General features: G+C 39.6%; 1 pseudogene; it reads right to left on the reverse strand.

Annotated features, from left to right (window-relative positions):
• Positions 1–5,474: 5,474 nt before the first annotated feature.
• On the reverse strand, positions 5,475–27,570 carry LOC122143966 (annotated as a pseudogene).

Below are 27,570 nucleotides of genomic sequence, written 5' to 3' on the forward strand. Positions count from 1 at the left end.
ATTTGCAAGCATTTTAGCCAGTATCTTTATATATACGTTCAAAAGACTGATTGGCCTTTACAAACCACATTCATGTGGGTCTTTGTTTTTTTTTTTCAAAAGCAAAGAAATACAAGCCTGAATGAGGTTGGAGGCAGGCAGCCATTATTAAGGGAGTCCAATAACATGTCTAGGAGTGGCGCTTTAAGTGTTTGAGAAAACCTCTTAAAATAATTCAACAGGGAACCTATCCGGCCCAGAGGTCTTTCATCGTTCTGCATACTCTCAATTATCTCCTCTGCAGAAAAAGGTAAATTCTAGCTCTTCTCTCATTGCGTAACATTATTGAAGCTATGGACAATGGTTCAAAAAAACTTTCCATAAGGGACCTATCCATGGGGGGGTTCTGACTGTATAGAAGAGAGTAATAATCGTTAAAATGTTTAGTAATACTAACAAGGTCAGTAATCAAAATACCTTCGGAGGACCGAATCTTAAAAAAATAATTTTCAGCTGACTTTTCTGCTTGAAAGGTCAAGGTGGCTTGTCACCATGCTCAAAAAATGCATGTTTAGTGTCCAAAACTATTTTAAAATAAATATGTTATTTTATTTTGATGCAAGTGGACAACAGAGGACTGGCCTGGCACAAGCTTAGGGTGGTTTTTAAGACTCTTATCTCAACCCCCCTGAACAGAGATCTATAAAGGGCAACGATGTCACACCCTCAGGATTTGAGTGAGGCCAGTATGAAAGTGTACCTTCTGAGGGAAAGTTTACGACCCTTTGTCCCCGGGCATATGTTTTGCATATAGTCTTTGATTGGATGTTCATGAAGAGACTATTAAAGACTCTGGTAACACTAATACCTTCCATAGGTATCAACATATACTGTAATATAAATGAACATTTAGAACATTAAAAATGCAGCCGAAAGATACCAAACATGGCATACCTGTGAACCTCTTTTTAAAAATAGTGTGCAATTCTTAAATGTTCATTTTAAAAGAGTTTGTATCAAAATATATAAGCAAAACACTGTAAGAGGAACAATAATGAGATGGGGAAAATTGGGTACATGTCCCTACATTTCTCAAGTGGTTATATCTAGAGGGAGATAGATACAATTAGGATGGACTTTATAGTACAAGGGTACATTTGTCTGTTTCAAAGTGATTTTATAGTGAAAACTCTACATTCCTTTGAGTTGTAAAACAATCATATCTTGATGCTTGTCTTTGTTACCAAGGTAACCAGAGGTCTGTTCTCCTTTTTGAGATGTTAGTTTGCATTTCAGGGGAAGGGTCCATAGAACCTCATAGTTGGCACTTTGGTTAGATGAGGGGGCATTAGATATTATTTGTTAAATATAACAAATAGTTTGTGTGTCTGATTGGTCCTACATAATTACCCCCTTTCGAACGTTGTTGTCTGTCCAATAGACAACAGCTAGCAAAGTCAGAAGTCAAAGGTGACAGGTCAGAAGTCAGAAGTCAAAGGTGACAGGTCAAATTCTACACCCCAAATCTGTTCTATTGAAGAAACAAACACATGTACATCTTGGAATTGGGGGTGAGTACATTTTCAGCACATTTTCATTATTGGGTGGATATGTATTTTAACATAGGAAACATTACACACACTGCTAAACATCAGGGAAACAGGCAAGCTAGTACAAATGAAGTCACATTAGATTATATTTATTAAAATAGACTTGTTCATAATTTATTTATCTATGTGTGTGTGGCAAGGCTTTGTGTTGGTTATACTCTGACATGCTTAGATGAATTGTAAAGGGATGTCAGACCACTTTAGGTAGACAGATAAACGCATGAATTCCAAATATGCATTTCAGGGAAGATGCTCAAAATAAATTTCATGTCTACCCTGTTTGTCTGTTATCTTAATCCACTAGGGTGTTTTTACCTATTTTAGTCATACAAGTATCTGCCCCACTGACAGCCATAAATGGGTGCTTCATCAGCAAGATGACATTAAGATAAAAAACAAAAAGTCTGTGCTTGGAATGATCAACAGGAAGTCATTATGTACCATTCGCCCACGAGGGAGCCCCATTCTCATCATCTTCCCATAGTATTTGAATACCAGTTTTTGTTCAGCAAAAGTTCACATAGTTCAGACAGCTGTGAAAGTGGATAAATTTTCTTCTTTGTGTCCTTGCTGTCCTGGCAATCATCCCACTGAGTAGGAGTACAGTTATGGAATGTTGCAGTTATTAAGTGCAGCTTAAGCTGCCATAGCAAATTTTATTGCTGCTTCCGTAAAAACAGAAGGATACCTCTCCCAAGAGAGCACTAAAATATGTTAAAAACAACACATTGAAGTTAAAGTTCAACCTCAAAACCGTGTAAATATAGGACAGGACATTTGGTTAAACAAGCCCTAGCAAGGGCTGAGTTAAACAAGCCAACCAAGATATGTTGCACAATTTAGCCCTACAGGCAAAGTTAAAAAATGTAACCTGATGTTTGTTGCAGTATTTAATTAATTTTTACCTAAGAGTCATTGCTTACTTATATTTTATTTGTATGTAATACTTGATATAATATATATATATATATATATATATATATATATGAATATAGTATATATATATATAATATATATTTATACGATATGTAATAGATATATATATGAACCACTGATATAAATAAAGTGATGGTATGATTATTTCCAGCAAAGTACCATATATTTAGAGTTTATATTACTGTCAGGGGTTTTGCACTGTCACTGGTTTTGTGTCTTGTTTCTTGTTTAAGTCTTGTCAGCACATGGTCTTGTTAATTGTTTTCTCGGCCATGTGCTCCCTTAGTCCCCTCCTCCTTGTTTCATTCTAGCGTCATCCCTCGCTTGTTAGCCTTGTGTAGTCCTAATTGTGCTCCACCTGTTTCATCATGTTTTCCCCCTATTTTATAGTGTTCCTTACCCTTTTGTGTTTGCTGGTTTGTGGTCATTTTCACCCCCTTGTCACCGTCTTCGTAGCTGGTCTGTGGATGTGGTCTTTATATGTGCCGTGTCTCCCTGTCCTAAGTTGGTTCTTGTGCCCTTGTTTTTGTCTAGTCCTGGTTGTTTTCATGTTCTTGTCTTGCTCATTTAAGGTGGTACTCTTGTTTGGTTCTTGGCTCTTATTTTACTTGTAATTTTAGTTGTTTCTAGTCCTGATTCCTTGGTTTGGTTTGATATTCTTTAAGTTGTTATTTTCCCTTGGCTTGGGTTTAATCTGTGTTTCTGTGGAACTTATGTCGTGTCCGGGTCTTGTGTTAGAGTTCCTGACCTGTTCCCGTGGTCCTGCCCTGGTTCACCTGTCCTGGCTCTTGGTTTTGGCTTCGTCGGCGTTCCAAATGTTTGAGCTCTGCTCTGATGCCTTGTGTTGTCTTCTCCATCTGCCTGGTCTTGCACCTCCCCCTCTGTTGCCAGTATTCTGGCAAGTTTCCTGAAGCGACCCAGTGGGCCCTTCCCTAGCTGTCCTGTTTTTGTGTGTCCTGTTGTGTGGTATTTGGGCACTTCACTACCCGCTTGTATCCGTCGTTTTGTCAAACCATGGTTACTTTATCACTCTGCAACTGGTACCTCCTTCTTAAAGCCCTGACATGACAAAGTTAACATTAAATGTGCGAAGCTATTGCTACGTTACGTTTTTTTTGTTTGCCCCTTTTAACAAACTAGTTCCCACGAGAGCCAAAACTAATCACCGCAAAGTCTCTGAGTAAGTTCCATTTTCATTCATAAATCATAAATGATTAGGGTGTTTGAATGAATCGGTATAGTAAGTGATTTTAAAGGGGTCATTTGATACGTTAAATTTTTTTCCTTTCTCTTTGGAGTGTACGAGCGTCTTGGTGCATACGAAATATCTGTAAGTCAAAGACTAAGAGTCTCAATCCAAAGATATATTCTTTATGAAGTTAAGACTAGTCCCACGGGGGCCTAGAAACGGCTCTTTCCTAACATGGAAATCTGCCCCCACCAGAGCTCTACATCTCTCTACAACACAGACAGTATATGGGAGAATGATTCATTATCAACCAAAGTAATATCCCCACGTTGGTATGACTAACAAAAGTCAGTCTCAAGGGAAATCAAACATGCCATCAGTGTAATTGCTTTTAATTGTTTTTGGGGTCCTGTCACGCCGGGGTTCTGGCTGACAGGGACACACACAATACCAGTACCTGTTGAGGGTTAGGACAATTACTCCGTACAGGAGTCCTGAAATAAACATTTTGGCCAAATCACAACCGGCTCCTGTATAGTTGGCCAATGCAGGTCAGCCATGACGTCAACTCTTAGCATCTTTCAGACTCCGATGATCTTTGATAAAATAACAATGGATTGATAAAGACTAGGCGTCGTTCAGAAGGCGGGGGGGCATATGAGTCGAATACAAAATGTGTACATATGTCGCTAATAAATCGTATTATTTAATAAACCTTAAACCGTCATACACAACTTTTCATTATCAAAGCATGAACAGCCACGCTTCCAGAAATAATGTTTTCTTTGTTTAAGCATTCACACATTATGACCCGGGATTTAAAAATGGTATTTGTTGCAAAAATCCAAATCCACTTACACACAGTCCTAGAGGAGGAGAGTATATTCTAAAAATGGCTGAGATTATGTTCATATCGTCACCTTATGTGTAAGTATTTTATTATTACATGCCAACTGAGCCAAAACAATTCTAATGGGCCAGTAACCTATCATAGAGACTCGTCTGCTTTCTATAAAGCCACGACTGGGCTGAGCGTGGGTAGAAAGCCTCTCGTCGCCCTAGCCCACTGGCTGACGGGGAGCCAGGGCCTGCCGCGACCAACAAGGGGGGAGCCAGAGAGAGCTGTTCCGTCTGAGGAGCTGAGGCTTGTGTATGCAGTCCCAAGGTCCGAGAAGCCAGCTACAGAGCCCACCCCATGGTAGAAGTTCCCGGCGGATGGTGTGCTTGCGGAGAGGAGTCGACGCAATGCCACTGTGCTGAGAGGGGGGCTGAGTATGGCGCAGCGAAAGTGCCAAAATGAAGGAAAAGATGGCACCATCCCCATGTTCTGGTCGAGGAGCCCGGATGCTCACAAATGCCCACCCTCCGCACCCTCAAGGGGGGTGAGACAGGGGCTGGGAGCAAGTCGCGGGGTAGATAATGGAGTATTGCGTATGGCCGGGAGAGTAGTCGACATCAAGATGGACACTGTGGCTGAGGTGGCTGGAAGTGTATGGCGCAAGAAAAGAAAACGTCAAGTGACGCAGGAAGTGTGGAGATGGAAATAACATTGTATACTGCGCAGCCAATGAAACAGGCCCAATTGTTCTGTTGCTTAAAAGTGGGCGGGCCGGTATGCTCGACAAATTCGTCCTCAAGGCTAGCGCCTCACCAACCCTCTGCGCTGCTTCCTCCTCGCACTGTTCGTTTGGGCAGCCCACCTACCGCACAGTTGCGGCCACGTTCTTTGTTCGTATCTCACCTTATCTCTCTGTTGGGCGCTAGCTCAGGATCCCGAAGAACTGTCCATCCTCGCCTAGACGATTCTCCAATTGCTTGATGTTTTCCCTTGTACGTCCTGCATCCATGTATCCGGGGATGCTAAGCCGGACCACTAGGGGGACTATAGACAAAAACGGATGATCGGAATATGAAAACGCACGTTCTCTGAATGGGCATGTGATTAGGCCAAAAAAAGCATTGGAGCTCATAAACAGGTGGGACTGCGAAGGCTGAGGTGGCAAATCCACCATGGCTGGTGACCCGAGCAAGTCCCCTAAAGGTGGTCCCGGGAGGATCGGGAGAACTAAGGCAAGGGGGGGACAATTCTGGTGAGAGCAGGGGTCCATCCACCGTGTGCCCAGCAGAGTATAGCGCATTAGCTCATTCCTCAGGGCTAACATCCTCACCAGGCTCCATACCGAGCTTGTCCATACTCTGCGGCTCGGCGACTTGCTCCTGTCGCATCTCATGGTTGTGTGAGTGCCGGAAAGACATGCAATAAGTGATCGACGCGGTTCGGCGTGCTGAGGGGGAAGCCACCATGGGACTCCAACATACAGAGCAAGTATAACAAAACTTAACTAATGGTTAAAACATTAATTAATTAAAAGATCAATATTCTTTTATGGGGTCCTTGTTCGCGATTCCATCCATAAGACGGCTTTGCAGAGATCATGAGTTCTGTGTTCTTCCGTCCATGAGCCAGCTGCCCGTCAGACGTCCTTATACCTCGGGCTCCCTGCGTCAGTACTCCTGTCGCTCCTGCATCCACCTGGCCTCGGCGCGGATCCACGCCTTTGCACGCCTGCGTGGATCCTGCCGCGTCATCTCGCAACGCCGTAATTCAGGTGTAAGGGTGAGGGTGATACACCGCTCTCCAGGTCTTTTATAGTGATTGCCATAACCAGTTTCAGGCCACAATCCTACATACGGCTCCCTTGTAAGTCCTAGTCTAGTGCAGTCTGTCTTGGTCGGGTCCTTGTTTATGATACGATTGGATTCTGTCTGCCATTCCCGGTGTTTGGATGTACCGTGTTCTTCCTTGGATTGAAAGACTTTGTATCGGTTATTTCCTCGTCTCCATCGGTTCCTACACCGCTAGCCAGATTGTGATGATCCAGCCCACCTTGTGCGTCTTATTTTTACATGAACAATGAGGTAAGCATGTTGACGATCCAACTATTCTCATCTTCAGTACTTTACAGGGCACTTACTGACTTAAAAATGTGTGTAGTAACCGCCTTAATGTAGTGATTAGTAAACGGTCTTTGTATAATTTTCACTATCTACAGCACAGGCTTAGTCATAAAAAGTTATCTAGCACTTCATCCTAAACTAGGCGGGATATAGGTGACAAGGGAGGGAATGGTAGTAGCGTACATCTAACTGCCCACGGTTGGATCTATTTTTAAAATGTGATGACGTAGGAAAGAAGAACATAAGGCATCTGTCCAGGCACAGGAAATAGGCAAACACCACTGGAAAAATGAAGTGACTCATGATGATGAGGTGATATTCGAACACTCCCCATCTTTTTAGTGAGGTGACTAAAAGACCACTCATTCCATGTACATTCTCAAGGGCACAATAAGGTATAGAGTGGGTGCTCTGAATGCATTTTGTCTCTCCTTACTTCCCTGGTTTTGTCTTTAAGTGTTATATTATTTGGGAAACGCAAGCACCTCATCGCCTGAGGCCTTACATAGTAAGAGAATGAAGTGGAGGAAGAATAAGCTCAGGGTACCAACATCTAAGTGCAAAATAGCCCTTGACCTAGCAGTGTGGAAATGTGTCCACTTAATAGCCCACTGACTTAAACATGCCCTCCCTGAACTTGTATTGGACTAATCCGCCTCACGGTAGTGCCAACTATCCTGGAAGGCAAACATCAGGCCCGTTCCAGAAGAGCTATGGTCGACTCGGTTGCTTCCAACCAGAAGATCCCACTGATTGAGATTCCGCGTTCCGTGGTGACCACTAGCAGTAAGCGAGTCAACTGATGATTGTCATGCTTGGTGGCATGGAGGGCAAAATCTGTGCTGGGGAGTGAGCTTCAGACAGCCATGTAAAGCTAATCTAAATTTCTATGTGGAGACATCCTAAAGGGACCTGCCTCAACCCATCACTCAGTTCTGTTGTGATACATCCATTGTTCACATAGGCAGGCAAGTGTGACTGATGAGAATCCACAAGCTCCTCATCACCCTTATAGGTTAAATTCTTTACCATCCCTACTAGAGTTGCATGAACCACAGGCTTATCGTTAGGGTTTCTTCCATGGACTTCACCCTCCGTGGAATAAGATGGAATAACGTCACGTCCCAGATGAATGTTGTTACTACAAACCGAGAGGGGACTGCGTCTATAGCCAAACACAACTCCTTATCACACACATCTGTCTTCCTAGTTGAACAGCAGTGGGCCCAACAACCATGGCAGAATTCAAGAAGAGTGAAGCTAGGTGGACATTATTCCTGAACGGCGCTGAAACAAAAAAAGCTAGCGTGAGTCAAGGGCTGGTAAAATAGGACTAGGCCCATCTGCAAACTCCTGCTATTCAAGCATCACCTGCGAGCCCCACACTTTGGAGTCACTAAGCGATCTCGCCGGCAGCTAATCCAAACGACATGACTTGCAGTTTGCCTGGCTTCTGTCCATCTTAATTGTCACAGTGGAGACGCAGCCAGTTTCCCTCAAGATGCCGCTGAGTGTGGCTCCGACTCTGAGATGGATGACACAAAGATCATGTGTGGGGCCGCTGGGTAAGCACCTCTGGCATGGAGCGCATTGTCACTCTCTTTAAAATGTAAAAAAAAAACCTATAAACAGCTAATTTTGACATTAGTATTTTTTCAAAATCAGTAATCCCTTCAAAATAAATTATGAGCTTAGAAATCGAACTTTAACAATTGGACTAATTTACTTGTACATTATTTGGCCTGCAGGTATATAGAGGCATTGTGCACAGCATTTTTAATTCAAGACCAAACCCATCAAAGCAAGCCATGTTATGAAATATGAAATTTGTATGGTTTTGTTTCAACAAAACAGGGATAAATTGAGTTTTTAGGATACAACATATAAAAAGTGAGATCACACATCTTAGAATTGTCAATTATAACAGGGTTAAGTATATTTTCATGTGGAAGGTAAGATATGCTACATATATAGCAATTTGACCATGGTTATATCGTGAAATGTACCCTAGTACAATACAATCTCTATAAAAATCTTCTCATAATGCACCAATATGAGTAGATATTTTCATACACTAGTATATCATAAACAGATTGTAACACTTTACAGACACTAAAACCAAAATGTGTTTAGTTCCCAAGACTACAAAATGATCTTAAATGTAACCTGGATATAAACACATCAAAGTAAAAAAAGTAACTACAGAATGCGCACCACGACAGAAGCAAGAGTCTAATTTTATCACCATACTTTGCTCCTTGTCTACCCTAATTAGAGAGTTCAAATAATCTACTCACATTATTTTCCACATTTTTAGCATATACACTGTGTAAAGTACAAACTTGAGTGTTCACAACAAAATATATACTCTAAGGAGAATGTAAAGAATATATTTCAGGCTTTGGCAGAGATAATACAATAAACATATCATGTAGTATTAAAGTGGACGTTATTTCCTTTAGCATCAGTATGTCTGGCTGTTGGCAATTGTTTTGTACTAGAACTGAGTGTGTTTCAACAGTCTGGTTTAAAAACCTCTGTCAAACATTACTACCCGTTTTGAGTATAATTGCCTTATGGTAAGCTTGAGAAACTCCAGTTTGTCGTAAGACTAACTCTAAACTTTATTCCACCCAAAAAACGACACGTCCCGATAAGCTATCACAACTTAACTGATCTTTACTCCTAAGTGTCTTTTTGTGTAATGACAGATGTCCATTGAGGTTTGTTAACATCTAGTTTGTCATCTTCATTTCTTGGATCATTCCCCTTTTGGTCTGATGTGTCTCCAGTTTCCTCATTCTGTGTTCCTGGTTGATTCGAATTCTTCTAGGCACCACAAAAGAGCAGGAAAAAACAGACAAAATACTCACCCCAAACTCTAAAGGAAAATCTGGATGTCCAAAGGAATCTCGACGTGTGAACCAAAACAATCTATTTACCGATGTTAGACCGTTGACCTGGCGGACAAAAATAATAGTGAAAAAAAAAATAAAATGCTTGAAAGTCAGGCCTTGTCCTGTTAGAGTGTGATGTTTGGGGGTCTGCTCTTTGGGCCAGACATGGAGCACTTTGTCCAACCATGGCAAGATGGGAGGCCCAAAACTATACACCAGTAATAAAACCGATTTAAAGTCGGATAGTTCACTGACCAAAAATGAAAATTGTGATGTGATTCTGCTTACCTCCCAGTGCACCCAAGATGTAAAGTGAGCTCGATTTTCTGTCACAGGAAACACCACAAGTATGATGTTTTAAACTAATGAAAAACCAAATTCAGGCGTTGCGTGTTCTTCATCCTCAGAGTCTTAAGACAATGGGCATGGGCGAAATGGTAACGAAGACAAGATCTATGAGAGAGAAACAAAAAACATGCACAGACAAATCCAAAATGCAACCCGGGCCGGCTCGGGACGATACATTGATGTGTAAAAGACACAAAGACGATCAGTCTGTGCAAGAACACAACAGTGTTTTATTTATATAGTTAGTTAGTCTTTTTAAACCTCTTGATTCACTAGCAATGGCCCAAATTGTGTAGAACTCTTGTGAAACGTGGTCTTCACAGCAAGCAGGCTCGGAGACAATCAGCTTCCTTCTGACTGTGCCGTTATGGCGGATCGCAGACTTGATAATTGATTACCGCCACGCTATCTCTCAAATGGCCCATTACACACTATCTACATTCATTACGAGTGTCAATGTCCACTTGAACGATATGGTAGGCGGTAAATGCACTTATAAGTCTGCGATCCCCATAAAGCACAGAGAGATGATGTCCACACCTGCTGCTGTGATGCGGCAACACAAGATTCTAACATATTTGACATTGCGTGAATCAGCGTTACAAAAATATATAAATAACCTAGGTGCATGTCCTGGCCAGACCGATTGGTTTTGTGTCTTAACACATCAAATGTATGGCGTCCGAGCCGCAGGGTTTAATTTGGAGTGTCCTGTGCAATGTTTTAGTTTTTCTCGATCTTGAACATTTGCCAAGCATTGGTAACTTAGAGACTTGCAACGCCTGAATCTAAAAATCATATTTTGTAGGTCTACTGAAGAAACAAGTCCCTACCTCTTGGCTGCCCCTGGGGGTAAAGCAATAAACATCAGATTTTCATTTTGGGGTGACTTCTGCTTTTAGACTTAATTTGTTTTTTTTTTTTTTTTTAAGGGCTTAATATATTAAATTTCGTTTTGTTCATAAAAAGTGCCCATATACCATAACAATATAAGGCGATTAAGTTTAGAATTACCTGTGTCTGAAAAGGTCTAATCCGTAGTAGCTACATGATTTTGTCCTTATTGCTTTTCTTTCCCCACAGAATACATGCAGTTCTCAATGGCAACGGCCATACAGCACGGGAGGCTGGGGAAGTGGAATGCCTGTCAAGGATTAAAAGTTACCTGTGTTAATAATATCTTTTCACAAAACATTACCAGAATCATCGCAAATGTATATTCACCCTCGCCATTTGTGGTTTTGATCAATAACGTACAACAGCATTCATTGAGTCAACAATTGAAACACGCACAAAAGGAGACCATGATAACCCCTACACTGGCAAAGCTCAACTATTGTCTTAAGCAACACCTGAGTCCGTGAGGTTTTTAGTTATAATGGAGGTAATCTGTGGTAATTATGGTTTGGGGTGATGATTAACAAATATGTTTTATAAGAGTATCGCGTAGAAGAGCAACTAAGTGCACAATCCTGTGAAAGGACTTGGTGTGATATAGGACAAGAGCCGAGATAACACTACCGCTAAACAGGCAGTTCTGAAGATGCACCTGTGAACAGTTTCGAAACACTTACAGTGTGTCCACAGTGTTTTTTTTAATTTTATGTTTGAGGTTGTTGGGCCTTTTTATAAGAGATTTAGACCTAACGCAGATAGTGCGGAGACCAGAGTTTGAACCTGTAAAACTTAGAGCACATGACAAAGGGGCGTTCGTAGCATGTGTGTGAAAACTGATTTCCTAATGATCTCACTAACTGTCTGAAATAAGAAAGTGTGGACATATGTAGCATAGCTTATGAGATTCTTGATTTTTGATTTTGGGTGCACTACGCTCAGGTGCCCGCATACCAGATGGTTGGTTTTACACATGTTTCTGATATTCTGTTAAAAAAGGAATAATGAGGCGTGTGGGTGTTCTGTTTCTCGGCCAGATCACTTCATGTTCTTATTGCATTACCAAGCACGAATCGAGACAGCAAGGGAAGCGTGAGATTCCACAAGGCAAAATGATTGGGCTTGCTGGAGAAGTGCAACTAGGTCCTGAACAAAAGGCCCGGCGCAAATCACACCATCCTAATATTCAACATGGGTTGGCATAAATCAAAAATGAATTGGTATCACATTTCAAGTTAAATATTCCGGAACTATCATAGCGATGAGTCACTTTGAAAGAGGTCGTCTGTTATTAGACACTATCTTTGAGGCTTGGGGCCGAAGCGTAAAGATGCCTGTGGGCGGTGATTACACTGATAGCAATGGGGTTTCGATAGATTTTTGACCGAGGCCTGCACAGGTCAGGTTTATTGGGGACTATGGTATAGATGATACTATGCACGATGTGGTATGCGCTGATGTGTGCATAGAATCGTATCAGATTTGGCGAACATATCTGACTTTAAAAGACAAAGTGACTGAAAACCTTAATCGTGCAGCTATTCCAAAAGTCAGATGAACAGGTGTAGTTAGAGGTAAATTGAAATTTTTGTATAAAAATAAAATAAATAATAATATAGATATATATAGAATATATATCGTATATAATAATCAATATATTCTAATATATAGTATAAATCAACATATGTAATGATAGGAGAAGCCTATGGACATGAGGTTCTACATATAACATGTTGTGGTTTTATCATCATATATATTCTAGTAATACTTACTATCTAGAATCATTCATAAACTAAATCACTATTTTGCGGCCTCAACAGTTACTGTGAGAGAAAACAATAATTAGAATTATAAATCAAATTCATTTTTATTAGGCTGTATAAAGCAACGATGCGGTGTGTTGCCACGACCAACAAGTGAAACCACCTGCTAAGCAGAGTTCAACAGCCTTTCAACACTAAAGTTTAAAAAGTGCGTAACAAGGACTCTTTGATCCTTTTAGAACAAATCAGATGCCACAATGTTCCATTGACATCGAGTTTTTAAAAGAACAACGAACATGCCGTTGTTCTTCATCATAAAATGTAATTTTTCAGTCGGATTTTCGCAGTTCACCTTGAACCAAAATTCTGAAAATGACATAAAAATTATAACGATAAATGTTCTTCAGACCCATAACTCAATACTACTTTGAGTTATTACCACAATACAGATATACAAGCAACAATTTGTAAGAAACAACGAGCCGCCAAAGGGAAAAAGAAAAAAACAGACATACAGATAGGTACACGAACGGTGAGATAGGTTTATAAAACAAGCAAGAGGTTACATGATAGGGTCGCAACATTTTAAAAACCAGATCATATTTACACATAAAATAAGTGAATTGAAAAAATGAGGGAATACCTTAGGATCCGCATCACATGAAAAGACGTAGTACGTGCGGAATGGGGGAAGTGAAAGCCACAAAGCAGGTAATGGAGACAGAGATCATGACTGGGACTGAGCGCTATTACTGGAACTGATACACTTAGTTCCACATTGGTCCGGGGAAACAGCAGAGCTGGGAGAGCCAGTTGGATGCCCACACATTCACAATTCTGTAGTTCTTGGTATGATAGGTGATGAAATGTTAGTACTGAAACTTAATTTAATAGTTTTGAGAGGTTACTTTCAGAATATTAATAGTTAGCACTTATCACTACGTAATTCGCAGATGGCAGGGAATAAAAAAAACCCTGTTATTAAAAGTTCATAGCAAGAAATATGTGCCAGAGTTAGGTAGGTTTGAACTCATAAAGTTTTAGAACATCCAGCCACTAATTAGTTTTTTCACTATCTTGCTTTTTTGTGCTACTATCTTATATGAATACAGACATTTTTAACAGCTTCTAAGAAACCTATTAAAGCCACTAACACGTTTTGTGTCATGACATTCTCTATAGCAATAATCCATTTCTGAAGATAAGTAGCATACTGCTCAGGAAGAGAAGTTTGTTTGTTTTGAAAGCAATTAAAAGGATATGGCGTTCAGAGAAGTTGTTCAGCTTTTTCTTTTTATGTGGCCAAAGTAGGTCATGAAACTTTTTGAATGTAAGCAAAGCAAAATTTATATCCAAAACACATAATATGCATACAGCCACACACAAATAAAAAAAAAAATTCCAGATGAAAATTCTCTGTATAAAAATAATTTCCCTATGTACTTTTCAAAGCTAAACATCTTAAATAGTCAAATGAACATTCCATTATGACATGCAAACAGAGCTGCATGACCTTCTACATAAATACTGTCCTATTTCCTGACTGCTACAATTTTCATTCCACGGATTTGTTCTCCCAGGGGACAGAGGCTGTTACTATGTATCTAAATGTTGCCAACATGTTTTGGAAGGCTTAGACTGAGTTACATTCCCACTGTGTTATATTTATATAGTAATGTATCTGCGTCCTGCATCGCTGCAGTCACAGTAGTCTGCTGACGTGCTCTACGTTTCACTTCCAACTGCAGTTGGTATGCACTTAAAACAAGTATTAGTCTTGGTACTTTGAAACAATTGGTTGTTTTTAACTTGTCTACATTTGTGTTCGTAGGTCTGGGAGTGTGTTGTTGTTTAAACCACTATTTCCCAAGGTGAATTCCCCTAGATGGTGTACAACTCCATATAAATATATATATATATATATATATATATATAGATATATATATATATACTTCAGTGGGAACACAAATGCAGTTAAAGTTAGTGGGGTCCAAAAACAGCATTGCACCCACTGACTTTTAAGGTCCTGTATTGATGTAAAAACACTGGTCGTTTTAACTTGTCTACATTTGTGTTTGTAGGTCTGGAGTGTGTTTGTTTAACCACTATGTCCCAAGGTGAACTCCCCTAGATTATATAATATAATATATAGATATCGGTGTGTGGTGTGTGTGTGTGTGTGTGTGTGTGTGTGTGTGTGTGTGTGTGTGGTATATATATATATAGAATATATATTATATATATATATAACTTCATTGAACACAAATGCATTTAAAGTTGGTGGTTCCCAAACAGCAATTGCACCCAACATGACTGTTTAATCTCCTGTAATGTGATGTAAAACGACTGAATGCTGAAAAATCTTCCTTTGTGCTCCATAGAAAGAAAAATGTCCATCCAGGTTGGAGAATGCCCATGATATGACATGGATAACAGGACAGAATGTTCTTTATTTCACGTGCACTATCCTACCAATCATCCACTGAGTTTACTATTTCTTAATCATTCACTGATAAAATCCGTTTGGTTGTTCAAGCCAACCACTGGCTCTGTACTAAACTCCCTGTATTAGCCTCCCTTTTTTTTTGCGTCCTTAACACAGTACCATGCAGTTCCCAGTAAATGGAAGTTAAAGATAACTTACCAAGCCTTTTCTTCTTTGTCGGGTAATTACTTTCTTGTACAATCCTGCATGACAAGGGAGAGAGGAATTCCACTCCATCTGAGCCCCACACAAGGTTGAAGGCTCTCAATCAGAACAGGAACATGCATTGCGACACTGCTGAGCAGATCTAGGGGACAAATGTACACCAATGACGGCAAAGGCGCATAGAATAACAGGGTGCCTTGCGGCAGATTTGTAAGCATTTAAAGAAAATTTTTCTTTGCATATTAAGAGAAATAAAAAGAAAAACTACTGATCTAAAAAATCCTTGGGGAATGGAGGGAAAGATGAAAAGTGCAAATTGCACGCCTGAAGTTAAAATTGGGGTCCATATCCAAAACTTTGTAATGGAAAACAGCTGTCAGAGGGTTTCACAGAACAAGACACTGTTGATGTCTGTTGAATTCAAGTTGTAGCTGGAATTATGGCTGAATCACTTAGATTTGGCAACCCCTAATGAACCCTTTTATCTTTTACTTGTATGTAAACAGAATGCATTTAAAGCAGCATAATAAGAAAGCATATAAAATCAAGTGCTGATATAGGCAGTAGAACTCACTTGGGTTTTTTTTTCTTTCCTACAGGTTTTGTGGTAAGATTAATTTTTTTTTGGTTTCCAAAGATGTGTTATTCAGCATAGAAAGTGCACAATATTTAAAGCATTTAAACATCAAACACAACTCACACATTATAGTTGATGCCAGAAACTTTGGTTTGCTGGGGCAGCCAATGAAGAGGAAGTGGAATTGCGAACATAATGCTACAAAAACCGCCACCATACACATCCGCTGCTGAGGCCCTGACAGTCAGACCCAACTTGCCGTAGTATAACCCCCCCAGCCATAATACCTAACATGGCTGAAGGAATATTTAAGCCACCTGTGAACAGACAGACAAAACAAAACAGGTTCAAAAGATGTGTAGGGATTTTCTTTTAAAAATATAAAATAAAATAAATAAAAAATTAAAATTAAAATCAATTTAATTTAATTTAATTAAAAAAAAAACAGCAAAAAAAGCGTTTAACGTGTTATTAACACGTTAATTTTGACAGCCTAATATATATACAGTGTGTTTGTGTGTGTTTGTGTGTGTTCCTGTAGCTCAAGTGGTAGAGCATTGCGTTAACAAGCACAAGGTTGGGGGTTTGATCCCCAACGGGCACATTGCTAGATAAAAATTGATAGCCTGAATGCACTGTTAGTTGCTTTGGATAAAAGCGTCTGCTAAATGCATCAATTTTAATTTAATTTTCCATAAATATATTTATGAATATGGTACATGAATTATTTTGGAGGTTATAATATTTGTTTCTGTTTAATGTAATGCAATTTACATTTAATGTACTTTGTAAGTGTGTGTGTGTGTGTGTGTGTGTGTGTGTGTGTGTGTTTTAATGCTTTTCAGGTTTGGGTGGATCCCTGGGATTGTTCAGGTTGAAAAACCCCTGTGCTACATTCCCTTTATTAATACCAACAATACATAATGAAAGATGTAACACTTAGACAGAAAGCTTCAATCTTCCCTTGCTTATTTCTCAGGACTTTGGAATCTTTTATAGTGACCTATGGTATGTGTGTGGATTAGTAGTGGCAAAAGTTTTGAATGAGTAACTTTGTACCTTTGAACAATAAGATATGATTTTACTGGCCACAAAAACATACAACACATATTGTTATGGTTTTGGGCGGAACAAACATTTTTCGTTCTTGATAATAACCTCAACAAAAGGCATAGTTGATTTCTTTTCAGTAACTCACCCATCATCATATTAGAAAAGGAGGCAGTCTGTGCAAATTGCCTTCTCAATGAATTTGCCCATAAAAGTGGCCAGACCGGCAACCATGGCAGCAAGATTCACTTGAGCCAACACTACCAACAAATAAATTGGGTTCCTCAGAGTCCTCATTACAATTTTGGGGAAACCTGAGGAAAGATAAATGACACCAAACAATATGAAAAAAAATCCAAATAACATTTGTACGTTACAGCACAAAATTAATTTTCAAAAAGGACAAGAACATTATATTTTGGAAGATTAATTAATATTTGAATGGATATAAGGATCTTTAGATCCAGGGATTTTTACATTAAACATCAACAACCAAATGTGTTTCATTTATCTGGAATAAATCAAATAAAAAATAATTAAATAAATAAAACACTGAAATCTATAAATATTACCCAGAAATGTTAATATTAGACAAAATATTTTGGAGTTTGATAAATGACTTTTAACAAAACACACAAATAAAAACAATAGAAAGGTTAGTTAGTATTTTCATTTGTGTGCAGCCCACCCATTAAGAAAAAAATGTGCAAAGTTCATGAAATCTAACTGTTACAAGGAACAGAACATTTGAATTATGAGTTTGTAGTTCAGAAAAACACAGATTGAGTCATTATTTGGCTTCTAATCAGGCATCTGGTTCTGACTAAGTAGAGTCAAACTATGCAGCATTAAGTTTATATGCTAAATTTGGCATGAGCAGTATTATGATTGCAAAGAGGGGATTCTTTTGAATCTGGATATAGTAGTTTCATTATAATCCAGTGTAATATGGCCTAACAAATACAGTAATCTCATTAGGGTTCTAAAAGTAGGTCATAAACCTGCAACTTTTTCTACCTAACCACCCATAATCCAGTTTGACCAGATGCTGAATGCAATGAGATTTTATATGTGCTGTTTCGTTACTTGTCGACTGGGCTGCTAAAACAATACAGACAGCACGTGCAATATACAACAACTACCAGCGGGTGCAATTTATTTTTAATTAACTACTGTACACCACGTTGATGTTTGATACCTAAACTGGGAAACCGTTTATTGTCTTAAAATCCATAACATTGCCAGTGTAAAATAAAACTTCCAGTGTAAATCATCCTGTATGAATCAGGAGAAAAAATATGCACAATCAAGCACTGTTTACTTGGACTTATTCAACTTGATGGACTAGGGCGTGTGGATCACTTGTGGATTATTGTGATGTTAAAATTTCTCAAAAAAAATTCAGTTGAAGAAATGTCTCATCTACATCTTGGATACACTTTTCAGCATTTTCATGTTCTTTTATAGTCAGCTATTCTTTAATGTGTGATTAATAAAATCGCAGATGGGTAAAATGGCAAATACTTTTTAGGAACGCAGTGAGAGACACCTCCTTCCTTTGTTTCGGATTTGGGCTTTCTTGTCCTCCATCATTTTTTCTGTGGGATGGCTCAACAGGGGCCTCTACGATTTTCCTGAAGAGATTGAAATCTGCGATTTAATTTAATTTATTGTTGGAACAGCCACATTATGCTCAAAATCAAAGTGCAAAAGTGCAAAGTGGTAGTGAGGTACATACACTGTACACTCTTAAAAATAAAGGTTCCAAAATGGTGTTTTTGCAGTGATGCCATAGAACAACCATTTTTCGTTCCAAAAAGAACCTTTCAGTGAAGAGTTCCTAAACGAACCATTTTTGAAGAACATTTTAAAAATCTTAAGAACCTTTTTTGACTATGAGAAACTTTTCTGCATTTGAAAGGTTCCATGGATGTTTAAGGTTGTTTATTGAACCAATGATGCCATGCATTTGAAAGTTTTTTAAGAGTGTATTGCAAAATGTTTGTCATGCGCATCAATAATACCATCTTACACCAGCAAACCATCTTACCCTGTTTGTACGTAATCTGAACAAGGTTAGATTTACACCAATAATTTTTTTATATCCACATTTTTAAAGGTGTCATATGATGCAATTTAAATTTTTCCGTTCTCTTTGGAGTGTTACAAGCTCTTGAAGATCTGTAAAGTCTTCTGTAAGAGATATTCTTTATAAAAGTTGAGTCAAACCACAACCCCCTAAAAAACGCCTCATTAAAACACGCCCCCACATGTCTACGTCACAATGTGGGAAGATTTTCACGCAAAGAAAGAAGGAGTAACTTTTATTCTCGCTGTGTTGCCACGCCACCATGGTTGTGGAGATGCTGTGTGTTTCGTTGTGAAAGTGAAACTACTTTGTTTGGCCTTCCAAAAGAGGGCACAACTAGAAATCAGTGGTTAAGTTGTATTTACAACACTGTTCCAGAACAGTTCAACCCAAATATTTGGATGTGTCCAGCGCATTTTACAGAGGATGAGGACTGTTTCCCTGGAAGAGTAGCCTACAATGTCAGTGTCTGTTTCTATAAAGTGGTACAATTCCAACTTGCTAGGACAGTCTGGCGCTTCTGACTCTGAGTCTGTAATTATGTTTACATATTTAAAGAATTTGCCACTGATTATTCCAATGCGGGTTTTGAGCAGTGTAGGAGTAGCGCTTGTCGTAGCTCTTGTTGACCTTTCTTCAATCACAAATGCATACATGGTTTTATTTTAAGCAGCGTGATATGCAGTATCAAGTCCATTATAATCAGTAATTATGTGCCCACTGGATGCTACAAATGCCTGTTTTATTTTTTTTTGTCTCGTTGCGACGGTGTTCAGACCACCGGGACTCGGCATCCAGTTATGTTATGGGGTATAACACATTTCCGTCACACACTTGAGGAATTTGGCCAATCACAATGCACTGGATAGCTGGCCAATCAGCGCACACCTTGCTTTTCAGAACTATGAGCTTTGTAAAAATCTAGGCGTTTTAGGAAGGCAGGGCATAGAGGAGCCACCAATAATTTACAGTATGTGGAAACTAATGTATTTTTTTAACCTTTAACCACATAAACACATTGCATTACACCAAATACACAAAATAATGTTCTTTTTAGCAACATCATATGACCCCCTTTAAGTATGAGATTCAGCATCTTCCAATATCTGATTCACATTTACAGAACACAAACATTTAGTGCAAAAACATGCAAAACCATGTATAGACACAAAATTCATGCAAGGTTAACCTGTTATTTAATCTAGTTGAGCAAGATGGGGGAGAACAGGCTGAGACACACGCTCCTCTGGGACTCAGGTTTCTTTCCGTAGTTATAGTTTTTTTTTTTTTAATATGTTTTCTGTAAGACCCAAGCATACTTCAGGAGCAATGCTTAAATCTTATATGCCAAAAACTCTCCATCACTGATTAATCTAAATTTACTAATCAATTTTCAGAATCAAAAAAGGCTACAAATTAGATTTTGATATACCTCTCTAGAACATCTTCCTTGGAAAAAAACAGGTATGGCAAAAGAAGTCAGGAGAAGGAGGGTGGCAGCCATCAGGAATCCCAACCACCAAGCTCAAACACCCATCGGGGGTCATCATTTTTCAAATTTAATAACCTGAAAAGTAAAAACAGCTCATTCATAAAACATCTCTTACATATGAGAGACATAAAGCAAAACTTACTAAAAGTTCCTGTCTGTGTTTGATACACACAAGCAAACATTGCTAAACATGTTGAATCTTGAGGTAAACACTTCTTTTTAAATTCAGTTTAGCTTGTCAAAATGCACTTGTCTAAACATGAATTAGTACAGTTTCTAAAGTATTTACTCATTAGACTCTAATGTTGTTTAAGCTCAGTAAAGTGTATAATTGTTTTTACTTTCCATTTATGAAGGAGCAGACACGGCATATCAGACTTACTTGAAGACATCTTATCAATGTCAACATAGAAACGAAGAAGCACAGATGACATCATGTAGCCAAATGCCGGCCCAATTACAGTAACTGCGAAAAGTATGCCTATAAAAAAAGATAAAGGTTGATTATTTCTTGAATTAACCACCGTATTATAAGAATTCAACCACTCTTTGTGGAAATCAATGATCAAACATTACTCATTCAAACCTAGGTAGAAGGGAGAATTCCTTTTTTCTGCATAATCATCTATGTAGGAAATTCCAAAAGGTTGTATGGGGACACCGCCAATGCCCAGCAGTAACTGGCCCAGTAGAAGTATGGATACACTCCAAGGTGAGGAATCAGTCTTTTCTTGTATCACATGTCTGCTTAGAGATGTTCGGTGATTTGCAAAGACCCAGAACTGTTGTCTTTGGTGTCTGTGCAAACAAATACATATTGGTTATTTCAGATGTTAGGTACTTCATAAATATAAAATATTAATAATAAATAACAACAATCCTCACTCACTGTTATTGGAGTCTGTAATCTACTCATTGCTAATGAAGTGAGGTAGGGCTATAAGGAACACCCCACACACTTGCGATCATTGCTCAATTCCAATACATCTTGGTCGATGCACACGGCTCCCAAAGAAACTCACCAAACCACAATGAGAACTGTGTTCCCACCTTTGTTTAAAAACAAAAGACTTATATGCATGATCAGACTATAATAGCCAAAAAGCTGTCCTTGCTGATGTAGTATCAATTTCATATTTAGACTTTGTGTCTGAACTCATACATTAATATTGAAACAATTGCAAACCAGCTGCTAAAAACTGCCAAAAACAAATGTTTTTTTCTTCAGGCGATTCATGACATCCTGTCATCACCATTCATATAAAGTTAGCATATTATCCTTGCCTCATTAAAGGCTGCCAGCAGTCCTGATTTCTGACTTGAAAATCCATATCTTTTCTCAATGGTGGTTATGGAGCCTTTCAGATAGCCAGACACCAAGAGCTGAGCAAGCTGTAGCATCCCGTGACACAGTACAAAAAACTGAAACACACACACAAATGTGCTAAAATGTAAACACATTTTGTAAATATGCATAGGGAAAGGGACAACAACAAACATTAAGTAGGAAAATATTCATCTGTTAATTGGTTTTAAATGTTCAGGCCAAGCCAAGTTAAACAAAAAACACAATATAAGGATGTGCAGTGAATACAAGGAAATAAAAATTATACAGGAAATCATCAGGCCCAGTCTGTGGAGACTAATAAAGTTAGGGAACTTAACTTAGTTACACCTCTCAAAAATAGAGATGGATTTCAACAATATTCTATTGCTCTAATTTAAATATTAGATAAAATGCTTCTATAAGTTCATTCTTACAGTGTTTATTTTTTAAAGACTCCATAAACAAACTATAACCTGTTGAAATCATGTCACACTGCAGGCAGAGATCCCCAATACCTGAAAATGTTGTTTCCACAATACTGTCACGATAAGCTGCTGGAAGGAAGGAGACTTGGATTATAAACGAAACTGGTCGTTTATTAAACCACACACACAGGGTAAATCCAAACTTGGAAGGGAAGGAAGACACACGTACACAACTGAGTAGACCCGACAAAGGAGGAACGCACAGACTGGAACTAAATACATGACTTAACGAGGCAATTGAGAGGATCACAGGTAAACAGAATGACAACGAGGACTGGAACAGGAACGACCAAATAAGGGTACATGAGGGAGAAACTGGGTCACAGGGAGCACATGTGGAGCAAAACCTTTCATCCCCCTCCTGGACGGCGCGTCCTCGTGCCATAGAACCAACAGAGGGAGGGACAGGTGGGAACTGGGAGGAGGCTCAGGAGGAGGACAGACACCAAGGAGGGGGCCGGCAGACAGAGTTTCCTAATTAATGTTGTTCAGTTGCTTTGACAAAATCTTTTTTGTTTAAAGCACTATATAAATAAAGATGACTTGACTTGACTTGAAGGTGACGATGGAGGGAGGAGCCAAGGAGGTAACAGGAGGAGCCAAGGTGGATTGGACGGAGGAAGGAGCGAGGGAGATGAAAGGAGGGACTTGGAGCATGTGGTGTCCAGGTGGGACCCACGCCACAGACATAATGGCAACCCACGGTTGAGGCAACGGAGGGAGGAGTCATGGAGGAGAAAGGGCTGATGACTCCAGGGGGCCAACCCTACTTCGGTGGAGCAGGTGGCGGAGGAGCCCGAGGCAGAGACAGAAAGCCAATGAGCCAGGGCGAAAGCGAGTATCCGGAGGGCCAAGGTGGAGCAGATGGTGCCAGTGACCAAGGCAGAGGCAGGGAACCAGAAGGCCACGTTGGAGCTGGAGCAACAGAGCACTGAGGAGAAGCTGAAGGGAAGGAGGAGCCTGACAGAGCCCGTGCAGCTGGAGGAGTGGAGTCCCGGAGTGACAGATGTAGACAACAGACCAAGGTGGAGCCGGAGGGAGCCCAGTGGAGCCAGTGGACTGATGGGCCACGGCGGAGAGGAGGGAGCTAGGAGCCATGGTGGAGCCGACTGGTCGATGGGCTGAGGCGGAGTCTGGGTCTCAGAGGCTGGAGGTCGAGACCAAGGGGATTCTGCAGCCACGGTGACAATGGAGGATGGCAGTCCCGCTTTACAAGCTTTACGCTACACTGCTCAAAACTCGTGTTATGTGGCAATCAGTGGCAAATCCAATGTTTCCTTACTTTAGCAAAGAAAAACCAGTCGCCTCTTGGCTTATATCCCTTACTTTAGCAAATTATTATTTGTAGATTCTTGTTTTGTACTTCTAATTAGTGACCTTTGTTTGGTTTTGATCCCTCCCCTGCACTTCCGGATTCGTCACTTCTAAGCGGCGCATGCGCAAATCCGACCTCATACCTCATCCACCTGGAGCTGCTTTCATGTACAACAGTGAGTGCAAGCAAGATTAAATTGATTATGTTTTAAATATGGTTATTTTTATTACAAAAAATGAACCGATTCACTACAGGAGGACTTTGTTTACCCCCCAGAGCTGTGTGAGACAGTTTTTATTAAGGATGGGCACTTTTTATTTCACTTCTTTTGGACTGATGCACTGCAACACCTGCTGAGTGCCATTAAACAGCTTGGAAGAGATCAAAAAACAACTTTTAATATAACTCCGACTGGATTCGTCTGAAAGAAGAAGTCCTATACACCTAGGATGACTTGAGGGTGAGTAATTTATGGGCTAATTTTCATTTCTGAGTAAACTAACCTTTTTAAAGAAGTATCTTCTGCTCATCAAGCCTGCATTTATTTGATCTATGATTTATTTGAATAAGAAACATTACTTACTCGACATAAAAGATCTCCTCCACTGGCTTGCACTCACATTCTGTTTGTGAGGTAAACATGAAGCTTATTCCTCTCAGGGCATCTTCATCTGAGGTAAATGCAATGCTTTTTCCTCTCAGCGCATCTTCTGAGGTATATACAAGGCTTATTCATCTCAGTGTCTTCTTCCAAAAATGAAAATTATCCAAGATGAACATGTTGCTGCTTTGTTTACGATGATGTGGGCATTTACATGCCGAGTGTCTCACATTGAGAGTTGTAATATCAATTGCGTCAGCAGCGCGTGGGCGTAATCTAATTAGAGATAATGAGAACAGACGGGAAAACTGGACATGTCGTTGGTTTCATACGGATTACTTTATCACAGAATATTTGTTTTTGGTAAGAGTTATTTCATTTAAGAGTAGTCATGTCTAGCTTTTTATAGATATATTTCTCATTTCTGTATGTAAAGTATTAGATGAGTTTCAGTTTATTTTAATGACATGTTTCTTAAAGCAGTTCGCGGAGACAGTGAAGACAGAGCGCACCCTGTTTATTTTCTTTATTTTACAAAAGCACAAAGTTTTGTTGATATGGTGAGCATACACCAAAAAAGTAAACCCTTTACAGATTCAAGTGATGAATTACTTTTATCTGTCCAATCAAAAGTGACAGAGCATTTTAAGTTCTTTTCTCTGTCATCTGGAAAATATGCAAGTGCTCCTGTCTGCGCCTTTGCCGATCCCAGGCGGTTTTTTTAAAAATGACAAATCTTACTGGTTTGGAAACTTTTGACTGGTAATGTAGCCCTACATATATACTGTCACCATGTCTTTTTGTCTTTGCCTTTGTCAGAACATTGTGTTGCTCACATCCATTTGTTTTTTTCGTGCAGTTTTTGCTGTCTAACGTTTCCTTGCGTTCCAGTTTCCTGCCACTGTTTTGGATATTTTGTATATTGCACCCACGACGTCTTGACTCTAGTGTTATTTATTTGTTTTTTTTCCTAATAAACGGTTTAACTGTACTTCCAAGTGAATTTCAAGTTATTTTTTGTGTAATAGTTGAATATATTCTACATTTACATTTACATTTACATTTAGTCATTTTGGAGGTGCTTTTATCCAAAGCGACTTACAATTAGGGGAAACATAAAGTGATTCTTCTTAAAGAGGTAAACAGACACAGGAAGTGCTTGTGATACCAAGTTTTAGACATTGTTCAAATAAGTACAAGCTAGAAAGAGAAGGAATAAATAAAGAGAAAGACAATTTTTTTACTTAATTTTTTTCAAGAAGCTTCTAAAGAGATGAGTTTTCAGCTGTCGCTTGAAAATTGTCAGGGATTCCGCATTCCAGATGGGGTGGAAAGATCATTCCACCAGCCAAGAATGGTGAATGAGTATGTTCTGGAAAGTGATTTGAGCCTCTCTGTGATTGTATCACGAGGCGTTGCTCACTAGCGGATCTCAGACTTCTAGAGGGGATGTAGATTCGTAGTAGTGAGTGGGCGGGTGCTGAGCCTGGTGGCTCTTCTATATGCAAGCATCAATGTCTTGAACTTAATGCGAGTTGCAACCAGTAACCAGTGCAAGGAGATAAAGAGAGGTGTAACATGGGCTCTTTGGGCTTGTTGAAGACCAGTCATGCTGCTGCATTCCAAATCATTTGTAAAGGTTTGATTGCGCATGATGGAAGTTCAGTCAGAAAAGCATTGCAGTAGTCCAGTCTAGAAATGGCAAGGGCCTGGACAAGAAGTTGTGCAGCATGCTCTGTTTGGAAGGGCCTGATCTTTCTGATTGTTGTGCAATGCAATGCTGCAAGATCGATGTGGTCGTCTTTGAAGGTCAGCTGGTCATCAAAGGTTAAACCATATTCTAAATAAACTACAAACAAAAATACATATGCATTTCTTTTGTCCTCACATTCTTTCTTGTAACTTCCCTCTCAGGTCAAAATACCTTTCTGAAAGGCTCATTATGCAGCTTATTATGTGGGCCTTTGTCTTCTCAGGTGTGAATCGCAGTATGATTCAAAATCATTCACGCCTCCTCGCATACAGGTTTTTCTAGACAAAAAGTGACTTAGAAAATTTAAATCAATATATTGTTTCTGTGAATGAGTGAACAGGATAATTTTCACATCATTTTTAAGCAAAAACTCTCAACTCTCAAACTCAAATGTCTTGTGAAATGTTGTATGTGTTTTATGGCCTTATTCAAGTGATGTTTAAACATTTTAGTTTTTCACTAAGCAAGCATCAACATTACTTTCTCAAAAACACAATCATGTACATACATGCTCCTCACATATTATTTTAGCCAAGTTTGAGCTGATTTACAGTGTCATTTAGATTTTATCCATTAATATGTTTATATAAAAAAAGCACAAATGTCAGGGATATCAAAAATTCTCCAGGCCCCCCAAACACCCTAGGAGGGGGTTAAGCAACGTGTTTTTCTAAATCCATGCTATGGTAGGTGCAAAATGCTAAGCACTTTCTCGAGCACTTTCTAAAATCCACATTGTGGAAAGTGTGCACACTAAGCATTCTGCTCACTTTCTAAAAAACCGTTTTATGGTAAGGGCTACACACTGTCAGCCTCGTTTCCCTTTCTCTGAGTTGGTTTAGGCCCCGGTCCTCCGCCTTGATTTCCACTCAACTTATGTATCTCTGTTGATACATTTCTGAGCAGGGTGTTTCTACCAAAGATCTGTTGAGTCGGTTATTTGAGCAGGTTTATTTCAGAATGGGCGGTAGTCAGAATTGGCTGGGTGGCAGGCCAGCGTCTGAATTGGGTTTTACGACACCTGGCCGTATCCCCTTTAAGGAATCTCTTTTTTTTCTGATTCCATGCCTTGAGCTCTGCCCTAAGCTTGTGATTCCTAGTCCACCCCTTAAAAGGTAAGTTCTTTTAGGGTATGTAGCTCAGGCCCTGGCCCGAAGGGGATAATGCCACTGACAGCTGGCAAGAGGTCCCTTGGGGCAACTCCCATGGCTATTGTAGAGTTTGGGTACTTAGTCGTTTGCCGTGGTTTCTGGCATGCACGCCCTCAGCATGGCAGCGTGGGTATACCATTCCCCATAGTGACATCTAGAGGACGCCGTTTGAAGTTCCCTCGGAAGGGAACGTCTCAGGTTACATATGTAACCATGGTTCCCTGAGAAGGGAACGAGACACTGCGTCCTCTAGTTCCCTTTCCATGCTTCAGACGTATGCTTCAGATGAAGAACCGAATGACTTGTTCTCCCGGCACCCTTTTATACTGGGTCGCACTTGGTGCTGACAACAGGCTGTAAACCATGGTTATATACGTAACCTGAGACGTTATATTTGGAAACCTTACCTTTATATTGTTAAAGGACCAATTGATCTGCAAGGTCTTGATGTCTGTGGGTTTTCCCGGACTTCAATAGCTGTCATTTTGTGTTATTACAAGATGTAA

This window comes from Cyprinus carpio, unplaced genomic scaffold (assembly GCF_018340385.1).
Source record: "Cyprinus carpio isolate SPL01 unplaced genomic scaffold, ASM1834038v1 S000006547, whole genome shotgun sequence".
Lineage (NCBI taxonomy): Eukaryota > Metazoa > Chordata > Actinopteri > Cypriniformes > Cyprinidae > Cyprinus > Cyprinus carpio.